The sequence below is a fragment of the Zea mays genome, chromosome 1, assembly GCF_902167145.1.
Source record: "Zea mays cultivar B73 chromosome 1, Zm-B73-REFERENCE-NAM-5.0, whole genome shotgun sequence".
NCBI lineage: Eukaryota > Viridiplantae > Streptophyta > Magnoliopsida > Poales > Poaceae > Zea > Zea mays.
This window is the reverse complement of record NC_050096.1, coordinates 167,715,384-167,720,262: the sequence shown is the minus strand read 5'-3', so window position 1 is coordinate 167,720,262 and position 4,879 is coordinate 167,715,384. Positions and strand designations below refer to the sequence as shown.

Genomic DNA, 4,879 nt, shown 5'->3' with positions numbered 1-4,879 from the left:
AGCTCCTATTTTCGTCGGCCACCGAGGCCGACGCAAATACCAAGCCGAGCACCTATTTTCGTCGGCCTTGGGGAAGCCGATGAAAATAGGTCATTTTTGTCGGTACCGACGAAATAGTTGCCTATTTTCGTCGAACATATTTTTGACGGCTATTTTCGTCGGCATGCCGACGAAAATAGCCTGTTTTCATCGGTTTACGCTTATTTTCGTGGGTTTTTGGCCCACGAAAATTTAGGCGTTTCCTGTAGTGTTCCTGGCAAAATATTGAGTTGTAGGTCGTGGCCGAAGCCCCTTGATCATGGCCTCAATGACGATTTCATTAGGCATTGTAGGCGCTTGTGCTCTCAGACGCAGGAACCTTCTGTTAGAAATATGCCCTAGAGATAATCATAGAGATGAGCATATTTCTTTGTATCCATGATATATATATTGCTTAATTGAATATCCATGGAAGGCACCTTGTATTGATTAGCAATTATGTGAATTGTTTGTGAGATTCTTTACTTATATGGTTATTCTAAATGATGTCCCTAGTCAGAGTCGATGACTAGCACATGTATTAGTTGATGACTACATTTCACAAGTCATGAACATGGAGATGTTAAATTAATAATGTGGGCGCATGTATGACATGAGGCTGGACCGACCCAACGTGAGATATTGTAATATAGTTCTCTTCTTGCAACATGAATACTGTATCCTTAGACCTGAGATTGTCGCATGTTCTCAAGATGTGAATTGACTTACTTAGGGACTATCAAACGCTATCCTGTAACTGGGTAGTTATAAAGGTAGTTTTGGGTTTGTCAGGAAGCATGCTATGAGGCATGGTTAGTCAAGATGGAATTTGTCCCTCTCTTTGTGAGAGAGATATCTCTGGGCCCCTCGAGTGATTGGATCAAGAAATGCATGGCCGTGCTAGGGTTAAGGGTTAACCATTGAAAGGATTCCAATTCACAGTATCGAGAAAGAGAGGTCAGCTTAGAGCCAGACCAAATATCGTGAGACAAAGGGAACAACATGTACTTAATGTCGCAATGGTTCGTCTGATATGATCTTTACGTACACATAGGAGTTGACATGTCTTGCTAGAGGCCGCTGTCAATTATTGGGCCAAGTAAGAGTACTCGGGCTATGTCTATTTGTACGTGAACCTATAGGGTCACACACTTAAGGGGAAGGAAGCCTAATTCGGATTAGATCCGAAATTAGACTGGGCTTTAGGGTTAATGATGGGCCTCGGCGTCAGAAGCCCACCATAACGCCTATATAATGAGGGGCGGGGGCGCGGTTAAGGATAACCTAATTCGCCACCAGCGAACTAACAGCCGTCGCCCACCTCTCGCCCTCGCCAAGCCGCCGTCGCGAACCTAGCAGTTCGGTACGCGGCGCTTCCTCCCTGTACGTGTGGATACCTCGGAGGTGCTACATCTGGAGCACTTGGACGAACCGTGCGAGGACGTGAAGGACGCCGGCGACTGCACGGCACTACTCGACGCGTTCGTCTACATCGAGACGTCTTCCGCTGCTCTGCGCGTCTAGTGGTAATTCCATGACCTATAACCGCAGTAGTTCTTGGTATTATGGGGATGAAAATTTTTTGTTTTGCGCTAGCGTAGCCTCCCCGTAATCCTACACCTTCAGACATATGCCTGAAGGTACTCCTCATGGTCTTGCGTGCACTGAAACAAAGCCTGAGCAGTGACTGGCTTCGTCTAAAATCCTTGGAAGCTAGTGACTAGCATATCCTTGAGCTTCTGCCATGATGTGATTGTCCTTGGCCGGAGAGAAGAGTACCAAGTTTGTGCTACGCTTTTGACTACCATGACAAAGGATTTCACCATGACTATAGTATTGCCCCCATATGAAGATATGGTTGCTTCGTAGCTCATCAGGAACTGCTTTGGGTCTGAGTGCCCATCATACATAGGAAGCTGAGGTGGCTTGTATGATGGGGCCATGGGGTAGCCTGCAATTCTGCTGCCAAAGGAGAAGCATCATCGAAAGCAAAATTTCCATGATGAAGATCACCATACCATTCATCATCATTCACTACTACATATATGACTATTTAAGACACACCATTAAAGACTCATATAAGTACATTTTATAGAAGTGTCTTATATCATATGGTGTTGAGTAAGATAAGACAGTTTTTTGGAAATCCGTCTCAAATGGAAAAGTTTTTTGAGACAATTACGTCATAACAAATGTCTTATATTGATTTAAGACATGTTTTTATTATAAACCGTCTCAAATAAGGATAGTATTTGAGTCATCCCTATGTTAACAAGTGTCTTAGATGGCAATGAGTATTTGAGACACTTCTATATATGAAACCATCACAAATAAGAATACTATTAGAGTCGTCTAGACCATAAGAAACGTCGTAGATGTTAGTGAGTATACTTGACACTTATAAATATGGAACCATCTTCACATGATAGTCTGACAAGACGTATATGAAAAACGTAGCAAATAGTGAAATCACCTTAAGTTGATGATATATACGAATCACTATCCTTTTGTTTCCATCCCTGACGCCGTCTCACCATACACACCTGACGCCTCCCTCAAGAACTGCTGCCAAGTGAATTCTTTAAAAGATAAAATTTTACCAAGTGTTTGTTGTATTCATTATCGGTGCATGATTTCTTTGTTTGGTAGTGAATTTCAAATTCAATTATTATAATTCAAAATGATATGAAAACCACATTTTTATAAAATAATAATGAATTAATGAACAGTAAAGTATTTTGAGGTGTTGATAACATTTTTGAAATTATTCCATTTCTATGTGAATTTATTTCATAAAATATAATAAGTTGTTAAATAATCAAGTTTCGAATAAATATAAAATTTATTATTATATAAATTTATTATAATTTTTATTTATACTTATATATATTTAAATATATTCTGAATTTTTTTAGAAAAGAACTTGTATATGAAAAAAACGAAAAAAAAACAAAAGAAACCAAAACCTAACCTAACCACATTCGGCCCACTAGGGGCCCATCCTCCCAGCCGCACCCCCTAACCCTAGGAGCCGACCGCGCCCTCCTCTCCTGCTAGCCGCCGCCGCCCCTGGACCCACCCGCGCCCTCCTCTGTTCTTTCCACTTCTCTCTCTCCTCCCTTCCCTCCCCCTCGCTTCTCTCTCCCAGGCAACCTGCGTGAGTGCGTAACGGCGTGGGCTGGATAGCGACTCGCGAGCCCCCCTGCACCTTCACCCTTCGAGCTCCGCTCCCTCCACTGTACGCGACGCTCGAACCGAGCATCGGAGGCGGCGCTGTCGCCGCAACCCATCACTGGATTGTGCGGGGGGGGGGGGGTGGAAACGAGTACGGGCAGTGTGCGGTGAGGAGCCTGAGAGGAAGGAGGATGGGACGAGGGCGCTCAGGAGGGACATCCTGACCCCACAGCGGTGCGCACCCAAGCTCAAAGTCCGGCAAGTGAGTGGAATTGGATTCGTGTGTTTGCAAGTAGTGTGAAAATGTTTTTGGAATTTTTTTTCAATTTTGATTCAGTGCGTTGGTTGGAATTGGATTCTTTCATTTAGCTAACAAGCTTCATCCTTTTGGGGCCTTCCAGTTATTGTCATTGCACACTAGGAATACTATGTTTGAAATTGATTAAGCAAAGAATGACATCCTGGTTCTTTTTTTGAGGACACTACTGTATGTGCATAAATTCATAATTTGTCTGCACATTGCTTTCCTGATTTCTCACTTGTTGCATATACTCCAACATCTTACATTTTCAGGTTGACATTGCTGCTGGAGGCTGGCATTCAACTGCACTAACTATACAGGGAGATGTATTTACATTATCTTGATTCTTTAATTCAGGGTTACCATCTTATTATGTGCTATTTTATCCTGCCAAGGCACCAGATGACACAAACATACTGAGGGACAGGCTTTTCTTTTATTCTTTGGAAATAAACTTCATGGAAAATGTTGTCATGTCATTTTGGCTGCAGATAAATTCACTTCCTTGCTATTTATTCAGAGCATGCTTTAAAGATGTCCAGATTAGAAAGTACCAAAAATATACATATTATACGATGAAAGTAACCTAGAGTGTGTTGACCACGTTGAGCCCCTGAACCAAATACAAAGTCAGTAGTTGTTCCAAAAAAAAGCTACAGACTCAGTCTGGCTTGAGTTCCATTGATTCAGATCTATCTGTACCTTATTCTGAATTTTCTAGAAACAAATATTAATGGCATGGAAACATGTATTATTTAGTGATGTTTCATTGTGTTTTGTTTTTCTAAATATTACCTATTTTTCTTGGATTTTTTATGATTTACCATTGGAAGTAGGTCATGCTGACTGGTGGGAGGAACACCGGGCGTGTAGGAGTCATCAAGAACAGGGAGAAGAACAAGGGCAGCTTTGAGACCATCCACGTGCTGCTTGGAGCTTTTTGCTATGTCTAGTTTTCTCCTATTTGTTGTACAGGAAAACATAGAATAGAATTCAAATTTGGTGGTCGCAAAAGTGTGGAGACTTTAATTCATATAAAGTTAGGCTTAACATTAGTGCAAACAGTTGTATTTTAGTTTAGATTTAGAGTACACTTATGTATGCGTTGATTGACAATGTTTATTTATGATATATTGAATGGTACTTATTTATATTATATTAATTATAATGTTGTTCAATATATGTGTATGTATATTTCTCTTTCAAATTATTATAACATGATATCTGAAAAATGATTATAAATTGAAGAATGTACTGCCGTGTAAGTCATTTAGTTTAAATCTTAATAAGATGGTTACCAAAATGTCTAATATCAGTCTTCTAAATAAGACGGTTTCTAAAACGTCCATTATTAGTCACCTAAATAAGATGGTTTTTCTATCGTAA

General features: G+C 40.7%; 1 long non-coding RNA gene across 1 annotated transcript; it reads left to right on the top strand.

Annotated features, from left to right (window-relative positions):
- Nucleotides 1-3,051: 3,051 nt before the first annotated feature.
- On the top strand, nucleotides 3,052-4,652 carry LOC118476070 (uncharacterized). The gene is made up of 2 exons (XR_004855375.1): nucleotides 3,052-3,454; nucleotides 3,766-4,652. It is a non-coding gene; the product is annotated as an uncharacterized lncRNA (long non-coding RNA).
- Nucleotides 4,653-4,879: the final 227 nt, after the last annotated feature.